We start from the raw sequence: 13,079 nt of genomic DNA on the forward strand, positions 1-13,079 counted from the left end.
AGGGAATTTGTCAACTCCAGAGCAATCACAAAAATCTTGTTATCCAGCAATCACACGGCGCCAACTCCTACCTAATAAGCACCCACTCACCTTAGTTTTGTCCCCAAAAGCTCAATACCACTCAATTCCCAACACAACTTGACGTCAAACGACCCCTGCACAAAAAACTCCCATATGTAATATTCAAATACAGTAACTGATCAGTCCGTTGCCAAGTGTCCCCTTAGATAGTCATAACACGAAATATGGCAGGCATACACAAATAGACTCTCTTTGTTACAAATGTGTCTATAATATCCTGAAAGGAAACAAACTAAATGTGTATCAGCCGTAATAATTATAAATGAGTATAGACACATATGCACAGGTGTTTGTAAAGAGTTTGTGGATTGCACAATACTGGCCAGACTGGATCCGGGGCTGCTTTGCTGTGACGCGCTGGACGGCACCCCCTCTCTCTCCTTCTCTCTCTCTCTCTCCTTCTTGTCTCTCAGACCACAGGAGAACAAAAACCAAAAAACAACACTTTAGTCCTTTTATGTACTCACAAGGTTATTTCCCCCCAAAAATAAGAGTGTTACCTCTCTGAATAATCATAATCTATTTTCCCTAACTTTTTAACATATCTACGTTAACATGCAAGCTAAGGAATTTCGGTGTCATTTACACTGGGGATGCTGGGGACACTACTCTTCACTCCTATTTAAAGCTTACTCTATTAACAAACATTCTTCAATACCAATGAAAATGCCTTTTAAAAATGTATTTACACACATAAAAAACCCCAAATGAAATGCAAGTAAAATATAGAAAAAACAAATGCGCACTTCCCAAAAAAGTAACTTAGGCTAAGAAAAACCCCCACTGCTGCTTCTGAAATGACCCAAACCATACAGCAGCATTAATCAATAACTTTAACAAATTTCAAAACACAGTTTTCCCCTTGATCAAGTTCCCTTCTCTATTTCTTCATTTATATATGTATATTCTCTTCCTTCTTTATTTATTTATTCTATTATTCATATATATGTTTTCTTGAATCCTAGCCTTATTGTCCTCTGCATAGTCTCTCACACACACTAGGCTTCTCCTATTTCTCACACACACAACCGAGACACAGCAGGGCAGCTCTCCACACACACACACACACACATAGCTATCCAGTCAACAAGAATGCATTCTTCACACTGTTTATAAAGCATGCTTCCGCCGCACCTTTTTCCTTTATTATTTTCCTTCCTAAATTTATGCTACCTCGAGTTTGCAGATATTTAATGAGAGGCCACTTCGGACATAGTTCGTCAACACATGTATCGAGAGGTAACTTACAATTAAATTTTTCTTCTACAAGCTCCCAGTTCCTTTGAACGGACCCGAAAATTCACCTAGTTCCTTTCCAGGATTTGCGGCCCATCTAAGATCGCCTTTCAAGGGCTTTTTGTCCAGATCTGCGGCGTCCTAATCCTTATATTTTCCTTTTTCCTTAACCTTATATTTTCTTCCTTATCCTTATTAATTTGTATTCAAGCCGAATGACCCTGGCCAGGGTTGCACTCTCTCTCTTTTTCCCTTACTCCAATTTACCTATTCCTTAAAGCCTAGTTTCACGCGACAGTAATTTCCATCCCACATGACTTACGGTTATAAGAATCTGAGGGCCCATATTCTTAATCTTTGCAAAGTTATGAAACCTCACTTCCCGTTACTCCTAGGCTGCTCCTTTTTCTTCCTTTTATATCTATCTATCTGTCTTCATTACATTCACACACACAACCTTTTTGCGTTATCCACAATGCACACAAAATTTAGAATGGAGTCTTCTCACACATCCACCCGCAAGCATTCACACGGGATCGAACCGGTGTACCCTTCAACCACAGACATACGAACTGACCAGCGCCCACAGTTTATGAGAAAACTCTCCCTATACGCTAGCTTCTGGAGCGGGAGTCAGCTCGACGGTGCCCTGTGTTGGAACGATGAATTCTGGCACAACACGGTCCCTTCGTGGTCGCCAATTTCTGTGGTGTCCGAACGATAATGCTGCGATGATGTGTTGAGAAGAAATCCGCTTGACACTGTTCTTGATTATAAAAGTTTATTACATCAAAGAATTCAGCATCAATTACAAGCTCTGCAGCAGCTTGGAGAGTGACCCAGCCCGATGGCCACTCTGTCTCTCTGTACATCGAACACAACTTATATAGGACATGTTTAGGTCTCTGCTAAATACCATATAAGGGCACAGTGCTGTAGAATAAGTGTAACCATCTGTTAGACACCACAGAAGGGTACAGTCCCTTCATACACACTAATCTCTACTCCCCCTAACACTGGGTCAGAGGTCAAATTCCATAGGAGGGTTCACTCTTTGCACACCCATCAATCATTACTTCCCCATAAGGGTCCACTATGCCTCTCTCCAGCTGCAGAGTATTATGTTAAACTGTAATGGTCAAATGCACATATGTTATACACCACAGTAGTTACCATGTTGTTGATATTATTGCTGAAAAGAATCTAAATAAGTTACTTTTGCAGTGTTTTAATTTTCAGCAAGATTAAGGACACTCCTTCATTTTATATGTAACCAATGCTTGTTCACAATATTTTCTCACACAATTCCTTTAGAAATGATGATAAATGTCATACTGTACGCTATTAATTGCCAGCTTAAATTTAAGGCCAAATAACTAAATTTCCCAGTTCCTAAGGAAAGATTGTTTTAGGATTAATCTAAGCTTTCCTCATGTAACCTTAGCTCCTAGTGGACAGAATAAGTTTTACACACCATCGTTGGAAATGTGTTAATGTATAAATGTCACTCATTTATCATGACCAAAAAGTGTTTTCCTGTTACCAAATGTTTAAACTTAGAACGGTACAACTGTTTGACCACTGAGGTTTGATTGTGGAAAATATTTGAATATAATATGTGCAAATAGATTTTCTTTTTCTTTATAGACATATTAAAGGTTTAGAAAGACGGTCCCTCGGGAAGTAGGACTGCCCTCTGGGGAACCACGCCCCAGACAACAAAAAAAGCGACACATGCGTGTGTTCTCTCTCTTCTCTTCTCTTCCCCTTCGCTCTGCTCTCTGGACGCTTCAGCACGCGCCCGGCAACACCCTAAGAATTCGACCAGCGCAACTAAGTCTTTATTTCGCTTGAAGCTACACGCGCGAAGTGCCGCGACCTCAATTTGTCCCTCAGTTCCAGCAACTTTACTTGTTTTATTTTCTTTCTTTTGTTTTGTTAAAAGTTATCAGTCCATTAAGTTACACTGGTCTAATTCAGGAACGACCAAGTTCCCTTTTAAGCTTTTCTGTCTAGCCAACTTCACCGAGGTCAGACCACGTGGTCTCGCCAGCGGCAACGAAGGACACCTGGAAAACAGCCGAATTGCCAGACGGAGGACAGCCAACCCCTGAGGTTTTTTCTTCAATCAGACACGGAGAACCTTGGAGAATCCCCTGGCAAAAAGGGCTAGTTTTAACTCCTAAACTCATAGCTTACTTTCATTAGTTCTCCTCTGTCGTATGAGTCAAATGCTTCTCACAATCGAACCTCTATTCTCATTGTTTAGTCATTGTTTATTTCTCTGATCTATTTAACTACCGTTTTATATGACCTTAGTTAATAGATTCACAGTAATCAAGGAATTGTGTGTATTGCCTACTTCTGAGTCCCTGCCAAGAGAATTTACCCTTTAGAGATGAGACTGACTGATTGATTTAAGATAATTGAGCGATTATTAACTAACTGATCACTGGTGAATAATTGTATAATTATTAAAAGCTACCTAGAGGTCCGGAGACTCTAGGATAATAACTCCGGTGGTGCCCCGAAACGAGAGATTAATATTGTATGAATAGTCAAATTCATAATTGGGTATTCTCATGAATTTATTAAAATTCATAGGTAGTTTAGACATGCTACAAAGGGTTAACAGATATAAACTATCAGTGAAGCAGTGCTGGGGATGAATTAGAGTTTAAGAGTCTGATAGCTTGGGGGGTAAAGCTGCTTTGCAGTCTGGTGATGCGGCAGCAGAAACTTCTGTATCTCTTCCCAGAAGGCAACAGGGTGAACAGGCTGTGGTGGGGTGGGTACTGTCCTTTAGTATCCTTTGGGCTCTGCGTAGCCACCTCACCGATATCACTGATGCTCGGGAGACAGGTACCAATGATCTTCTGAGCAGTTTTAATCACCCGCTGCAGAGCCCTCCGGTCCTGGGCCTTGCACATCCCATGCCAGTTTGTGATGTCAGGATGCTTTCTATTGCTCCGCTGTAAAAGCTGACAAGAACTTGCCGTGGGAATTTGGTCTTCTTAAGCGTCCTCAAGAAATACAGGTGTTTTTGAACTGTGACCAAAATCACATGTCACCGTGTGAATCACTATATGGAAATGGCCCAAGAGGAATACATTTTTAGTAGGATCAGAATATTGATGGTTGGCTTTAAAGGCTGCATTTTGACCAGTGTGGTCTTTTGTCCCCCCTGAAGTTTGCTGTCCTGATTCAGCTGTTTGTTGCTGGGAAATGCCCTGAGAAGGCCACTTTGTAATACCTGGACTTTACTTTTTTATATTTGCCTTTAGTTCGGTTTGTCTGCCCTTTTGTGTACACTGATAAGATCCAGTCTTGTCTAAAGAGGCTGTTTTTGCATATCCGTGTGTTGTAATGGGGAGGAGTTTGTGGAAAAACAGCATAAAAACCTGTGTTCAGGTTCTGTTTGTAGCGGGACCTTTGCAGCAACACAGTATGTACACAGTTTTATTGTACTTTTATATCTTTCTGTAACTCTTTTCACACACAGAAACTACTGACACTGCATTTAACCTAAACTTGCATGAAAATGTGTGGAAAGAGTTCAAAAGTGTCTTATTTTCTGCAGGTTTACAGAGACAAAATGGGACTTTCAGCCATCCTTTTTCTCAGTGCCTTATCCGCAATGTTGGCTGGTACAGTAATTATATACTTCTCGTTTGAGTCTTCATGTGCATATCAGTGGATGCATAAATGCGACGTTTTATTTTAATTTGAAGAGCATTAGTCTGCAAATTTAAAGATAAATAAACAGACTCTTTAGATGCATTTAAACACCACTACTTCCAAGTGTAAATGGAAGTGTATATTGTGTGTTATATCAACTGCAGCATATGCCTACATGGTGCTAATAAATTTGTCAAACAGACATGAACATGATTAAAAGGCATTTACTTTCAATTTAGGAATATGTTGATGTGTTGAAGATGTTGAGGAGAAGGAGGAAATAAATGCAGCTAAACCTGTGGATGCACAACATTTAGGGCAGCAGGTTGGCAGTGTTACAAGTCAAATACCAACATAATATATTTAAAATACATAAATATATCAATAGTGATGAAATAATACTAACATTCTTTATTTATAGAGCACTTTTCAAAAACAAGTTACAAAGTGCTTTAACAAGTGTAAAGACAATAATACAAAAACAATACAAGATAAAAGCATGAAAACATTGAAAAGACTAAAATACACGTTTAAGATAAAATATAAAATTAGTAAAATACAATAAAATAAAAGGGATAAAATAAAGTCAAATAAGATCGGGAAAGGCTCTCCTATAAAAGTATGTTTTAAGAAAGACTGACTCAGCCGACCTGATTTCCTCGGGCAGGCTGTTCCAGAGCCTCGGGGCCCTGACAGCAAACGCTCTGTCCCCTTTAGTTTTCAGTCGAGACTCTGGAACAGACTGCAGACCTCTGCCCGAGGATCTCAAGGTACGTGCTGGTGCGTATGGGACTAAAAGGTCAGAAATATAACAAGGCGAGAGGCCATGAAGAGCTTTAAAAGTAATCAAGTCAATTCTAAAACATACTGGGAGCCAGTGTAATGAAGCTAAAATAGGAGTAATGTGGTCATATTTCTTTGTTCTGGTTAAAAGCCTGGCAGCTGAGTTCTGGACAGTCTGGAGTCGATCAGTAGATTTTTGGGTTAAACAGGTGAAAAGGCTGTTGCAATAATCCAGGCGTGATGAGATGAAGGCGTGTAAAATGGTCTCGGTGTCCTTAAAAGTTAACATAGATCGAATTTTTGCTATATTTCTAAGTTGATAAAAACATGATTGAACAAGCTTTGTGGTGTGCTGCTCGAAATTTAAATTACTATCAAACCAAACACCAAGGTTCTTTGCCACAGGCTTAATGTGATTTACTAGGGAACCAGCAGATGGCCATCTGCTGAGACCCGATGACCAGGATTTCTGTTTTGTCTGAGTTCAGTTGGAGGAAATTATTTGACATCTATTTTTTAACTTCACAAAGGCAGTTGTTAAGTGAACTCAGCATTCCAGGGTCTGTGGATCAGATGGGCAAGTATATTTGTGTGTCATCAATAAATATGCATAAAGCATAAATATGAAAAGAAATACCATGTTTATGAATAATATGTCCAAGGGGAAGCAGATACAAGGAAAACAAAATGGGTCCTAAGACCGACCCCTGAGGCACACCATATTTAACTGGACAGAACGAAGAGACATAGTTGTTTACAGACACGCAAAACTTCCTATTTGACAGGTAGGATGAATCCTATTCATTCTAGGGCCGTACCAGAGATCCCCACCCAGTGCCTCAGTCTGTCTAACATGATGTTGTGATCAATGGTGTCAAAAGCAGCGCTAAGATCCAGGAGTACCAGGACTGAGCACATGCCTTCATCAGCAGACATTGAAAGGTCATTGGTGACTTTAAGCATGGCAGTCTCAGTGCTGTGGTACTTCCTGAAACCAGACTGAAACGTTTTCCAGAACATGTTATTTTCCAGTACAAATAGGACATTGGATCAAATTTGAAACAAAAGAAAATCCTAACTGCAGCAAACAAGAAATTTTGCTTGTGGCAAACGAGTTGAAGCAGAGAAATTATACAGTAACAATAACAATGTTGCGCCACGTTGAAATGTGCGGACAATTACGATGCATGGGAAGTGATTATGCCAGCTTTACGTAATGCTGTTTGTAGCCCTGAGGAACGCAAAAGCATCTCGACAAATGTTCAAATCAAAGACTAAAACTATCCTATTCTGATTCAAAGATAATGTTTCCGTGAAAACATTATTCATTTGAAGTAATTATATTTTGTAGACTGAACATATCTCAGAGGGCGCATTCTCACCTCAGTCAACTAGGACACAAACAGGAAGCTCTTGATTAACTGAAGCTCTTTTGTGATTTTACGTTTCATGAAATTTGCTTTGAAATACCATAACTTTGAATAACCATTTAAGACAACCAAATAGACAAACATACTGATGTTGCCTGCTGTTTACATTTTCTTGACAAGATCTGTTCCTTGTCTCTCAGGGAGTGTTGCCGTTAAGACCTTGGTATTCCAGACTGAGACGATACCAATTATGTTGAGATGGTGCCCCAGAAACCCTGGAACTGAGGGCTTTCACTCTGTGCATGAATGTGGCCACAGAGCTCAGCGGAAGGCGTGAGGTCATCCTCTTTGCTTACCGGACTATGGACAATGATGAGCTGAATGTGTGGCGTGAACTGGACGGCAGGTAGACACTCTGACAGCCAACAACATGCCGATATTCTGCATTTAAGATAGTATTAAGGATTTAAGTGATTAAATTACATTAAATGTCTCCATTTTCATGACAAAAATGTATCTCATACAACCACTTCTACCACAAACAGACAAACGTTACTACAATGACTGCTACTAACAGTACTTTTACAAACACCACTACTACTAGTACTACTAGCTATTAACATCTAACTACCACTACTACTACTACTCCTAATAATAATATGATTACTGCTATAAATACATAACTACTACTAACAATACTACTATTGTCATTCAAATGCTTTCCTTTGCAAAGCACTTTGAATTAAATTTGTGGTTGAAATGTGCTGTACACTGTAAATAAAACTGCCTTGTCTTGACGACTACTACTACTACTACAAAACTGTTGGTACCTAACCATCCTCGCAAGGTCAGGTGAGTCTGGCGAAATATTCCCTGATTGATACAAAGAATGTAAAACATTAAACATGATTAGTTGTGAATGTACAACGTGTCATTATTGGCAATTGATAAATGATCAGCTGGAAAGAACATGAATATTGAATGTCCAGCAACAACTGAAAACTGTTCATGTATTCTGAGGAACCGTCACTGCTGTGAGGTCATTGTCGGAGTAGTCGGCGTTGCCAACGTCTGTGAGGATTTCAGGATTCCTTCTACTTAAATAATGGGGTTTTTTGTGAAGTTGAAGACAGCCACACTGCTGCAACTGGTAAAGACAATAACTTGGACAAACAGACAAGATAACAAAAGAAGTAGACTGTTACGTAGAGAGGGGCTGATGATGGAATGATGTGGGCGGGTAAGCTCACGTTAGTGTTGACCTCATTTCACTGACAACTTCCTGGCTCCATATTTCTTTTGGCTTTTAACCCTGATATATTTTTATGTTGTTTAGTTTAACTCTTTGAAACCGTTTTGAAAGATGCATACTCATTAATTATATATGTGTGTGTTTAGATTGTCCCTCTACCTGACTGGAAGTGGACACGGGGTTTTCTTCAAAGTCCCTGAGCTCGGCGCCCTGCAGACCCACCTCTGCGTCACCTGGGACTCCAGTTCAGGTGCGACTACCTTCTTCATAAACGGGAGGAAAAGCTTGACCAAAATTTACAGGAAAGGTCACTCTGTCCGCTCCGGAGGCAGGGTTCTCCTCGGACAAGATCCAGATACTTATGAGGGTTCTTTTGATATCAATCAGAGTTTTGTTGGGGAGATCTATGATGTTAATATGTGGGACTCTGTCCTCTCAGACAGCACGATCCATGACATGTTCTCAGGGAAGAGAGAGACAAGAGGAAATGTTTTCGACTGGGAAACCACACAGCTCAAAATTAATGGGGAGGTAGATCTTGTTAATCGTGAGCTGTAGCTAAAATGCTAACAGACATGACACGGCATGCTGCAATAATGTAGGTTACGTCACAACGTAATTTGTTGATCAAAATGCAGGTCTGTGCACCAATGTCAATGGCATTAATAAAAATCTATCCTTGCAAAGCCTGTGGAGGAATCTCTCTCTCTGACTCACTCATCATCAACCACTTACCCTGGGTACAGGACCACCGGGGGGGCTGGACTCAATCCCAGCTGACATCAGATGAAAGGCGGCGTACACCCTGAACAGGTTGTGGTGGAATATATTACATGAACATGTCAAACTAAGGATGCATTAGTACCTGATCTGGAGCTTCCAAGCACAGAAAAGACTGCACAGCTAGTGAAAGAAATGGGGTTGATTGAAAGAGTTCCAGCACCTCACTTTTGCCCTGGGGCTCCCTGACATTTTAATCTGGCCATGTCAAAAGCAACTTAAAATTATAATAAAAAGTGTTGAAAAAAACTACAAAAACAATAGGGGAAAACAAAATACAATTATACAAAATTACTGTAGTACAACAATCAAAAAAGTCAAATTACAGTTCTTTAATTATCCTAATTAAAATGTTCAGTGTGTAAGTTTTGGTGGCATCTAGTGTTGAGGGCTGCGAATTGCAAACAGCTCACAGTGCATTCACATGCTCCTCGGATGGTCCCATTTTGTTGTGAAGTCATTCTTCCAACCTCGGTGAAGTGTGGAATCAACATGGACGCTCCAACAGAGATGTGTTGGATTAGCAGTATCAGAGCATATAAACACAGACATCTACGATATCTTATATCAATTTAATTTCAAAATCCAACAACAAAAAGGCTGTGAAAACCAAAAATGGTCTTCTTTTAATATGTTTATATAATATAGACTAGTTTTTATTATTTGTGTTTTCTTAGTTATTGTTAGTAGTATTGTTAGTATTCTTAGTAGTTGTTCTACTTCTTTGTGTCCCATGTACCACATGAATGCATCAGTCACCGTTCAACCCTCCCTTTCCATCGCGCAGGAGAAACGACGGTGGTTGATTTTCACTTCTCTTCTTACTTCTAATAAACCAGACAACGACTACTACTTCTACTTCTTCTTTTTCTTCTTTTAGTTATTCAATGTGGTGAGGAAACGTGCTCTGTAGAGCAGTTTGTCCATTTGGGCTACTGTAGAAACATGGCGGTGCAACATGGCGACTTCCATGTCAGGGGGACCTGCTGTGTATGTAGATTTAAATGGTTTATTCTAAGGTAATAAAAACATAACGGTTCATTATGTAGAGCAGTTTGTCCATTTGGGCTACTGTAGAAACATGGCGGTGCAACATGGCGACTTCCATGTCAGGGGAACCTGCTGTGTATGTAGATTTAAATGGTTTATTCTAAGGTAATAAAAACAACGGTTCATTATGTAAGGTATCTATACACCACTGAAAACATAGTTACATGTACATTATATTTATTAATTTAGCTGACGCTTTTATCCAAAGCGACTTACAACTGCTATGTATGTCAGAGGTCGCACGCCTCTGGAGCAACTAGTATTTTGCACACTATTTTCGGAAGGAATCCGAAGGCCCCTCAGAGCCTTTAGTTCCGCGGATATATACATGTTAAAGAAGAAAAATAAAGCATCTTTCCCATTACCTGTTTTAATAGTAGAAGTTCAGGTGATCGTAAAACCATCATACAGCTACAGGCCATCTTATGACGAGATCACACCAGCTGCAACGTCAGTCATGTTGATGTTCCAACGCACGACTACTCAGGACTTATGGGTCGGACCCAGAGACTGTATATAAAAAGTCGGCCCACACCCATCTTCAAATTCATCCTTCATTTTCATCTCGACCAATTTTACTAAAGTCATTTTAAACGCTTCCTTGTTCGACTTCTCAGTTGTGAGCATTTCCCTGCATGCCTTTGGTATGTCACAACAGAAGCAAATCAACCTTATTGGTTTTTTTCAGTTAGTATTTCAGAGTCATCGTGTGCATCACACTGAGTCTGGACCAGAGACAGCAAAGGAGGGAGCTGTCTGAGGAGATCAGAAAGAAAACAATAGACAGTATGGTGATGGCAAAGGCTACAAGACCATCTCCAGAGAGCTGGATGTGGAAACAGTTGCAAATACTATCAACAAGTTTAAGGTCCATGGATCTGTAACCAACCTCCCTGGGAGAATTTTTAGAGGGAACTCCACAACTCAACAGAAGGATGGTGCAAAATGAACCAAGGAAACCTGCCAACAGAGATCAGGCTGAACTCAAAGGTCAAGGTATGTCATGTCAGACAGCTGTGTTTAAGCTAGAGCTGTCTGAGGAGATTAGCAAGAAAACAATAGACAAGCATCTTCAAATCTAAATCCAGACAGCTGGATGTTCCTGTCACAACACAAATATTATCAAGACGTTTAAGGTCCTTGGAACTAATAAATATAATAATATTAATAAAATAAACCATAAATGATAATAACTGTCACCAACCTAACGGGGAGAGGCGTAAATCAACCCCATAATTGAACAGAAGGATGGTGCAAAAAGAACCAAGAATACCTGCCAAAAGAGATAAGGCTGAACTCGAAGATCAACGCTGGTCAAAATTTTTTGAATCCTAAGGAAGAAATAAAAGCTGTGTCATTCTTTGAAACGTTGTGTGCAGAGCTGAAAGTCTTGTCCTGTCAGTCATTTTGGAGCTTTTTCACATGCATCTAATTCAGCTGCATGTTTCTGGAAAATGCCACTTTATAATACCTGGACGTTCCTTTTTTATTGTGATGGACAAAGTAATCAGATCCTTTACTTAAGTGAAAGTACTAATACCACACTGTAGAATACTCTGTTGCAAGTAAAAATCACAAAAACACAGGCAGAGATGTTAGAGACTGTCCCTTGTGCCAACAGGTGGTGAGCTCTTCTCGAGATTTGCTTTGTTGTTGGGAGTGGTAGACATTCACCGGTGGGGGTTCTCTTGTATGGTAGGTAAATCTTGCCCAGGGTAAAAATTTGGGTCAACTGGGCATGGGATACATCATTCGTAGTGTGCCAATGCATCCTTGGGTGTCCTGTTCTCAACCGTTGAAGTAAAAGGTATGCAAGTATGACGAGGAATCCTCAAGGATCTGTCCTCGGACCAATCCTCTTCACTTTATATATGCTTCCTTTAGGCAATATTATCAGGAAATATTCCATAAGCTTTCATTGTTATGCAGATGATACTCAGTTATATCTATCGATCAAGCCAGATGAAACTCATCAGTTAGCTAAACTTCAAATGTGCCTTCAGGATGTTAAAACCTGGATGACCTGTAATTTTCTAATGTTAAACTCAGATAAAACTGAAGTTATTGTTCTGGGGCCTAAGCACCTCCGTGACGCATTATCTAAAGATATAGTTTCCCTGGATGGCATCGCCCTGGCCTCCAGCACCACTGTGAGGAATCTTGGAGTTATCTTTGATCAGGACATGTCGTTTAAGTCTCACATTAAGCAAATTTCAAGGAAAATTGCGAAAATCAGGAACATCCTGTCTAAAAATGATGCAGAAAAACTAGTCCATGCATTTGTTACTTCTAGGCTGGATTACTGCAACTCCTTATTATCAGGCTGCTCGAAAAAGTCCATTAAGACTCTTCAGCTGATCCAGAATGCTGCAGCACGTGTTCTGACAGGAACCAGGAAAAGAGATCACATTTCTCCTGTTTTAGCTTCTTTGCATTGGCTTCCAGTAAAATCCAGAATAGAATTTAAAATCATTCTTCTTACCTACAAAGCTCTTAATGGTCAGGCACCATCTTATGTTAAAGAGCTCATAGTACCTTACTACCCCACCAGAGCACTGCGCTCCCAGAATGCAGGGTTACTTGTGGTTCCTAGAGTCTCCAAAAGTAGACTAGGAGCCAGAGTGTTCAGCTATCAAGCTCCTCTCCTGTGGAACCAGGTTCCAGTTTGGGTTCAGGAGGCAGACACCATCTCCACATTTAAGAGTAGGCTTAAGACTTTCCTCTTTGATAAAGCTTATAGTTAGGGCTGGCTCAGGTGATTCCTGAACCATCCCTTAGTTATGCCAATATAGGCCTAGACTGCCGGGGGATTTCCCATGATGCACTGAGCTCCTCTCTCCTCTACTTTC

At 40.2% G+C, this 13,079-nt stretch overlaps 1 pseudogene; it reads left to right on the top strand.

The window, feature by feature from the left end:
- Positions 1 to 4,897: 4,897 nt before the first annotated feature.
- Positions 4,898 to 9,093, top strand: LOC119894872 (annotated as a pseudogene).
- The last annotated feature ends 3,986 nt before the right edge of the window (positions 9,094 to 13,079 follow it).

The sequence above is a fragment of the Micropterus salmoides genome, unplaced genomic scaffold (assembly GCF_014851395.1).
Source record: "Micropterus salmoides isolate LMB-PRFRI ecotype aquatic unplaced genomic scaffold, ASM1485139v1 Ms_hic_scaffold_10, whole genome shotgun sequence".
Classification (NCBI taxonomy): domain Eukaryota; kingdom Metazoa; phylum Chordata; class Actinopteri; order Centrarchiformes; family Centrarchidae; genus Micropterus; species Micropterus salmoides.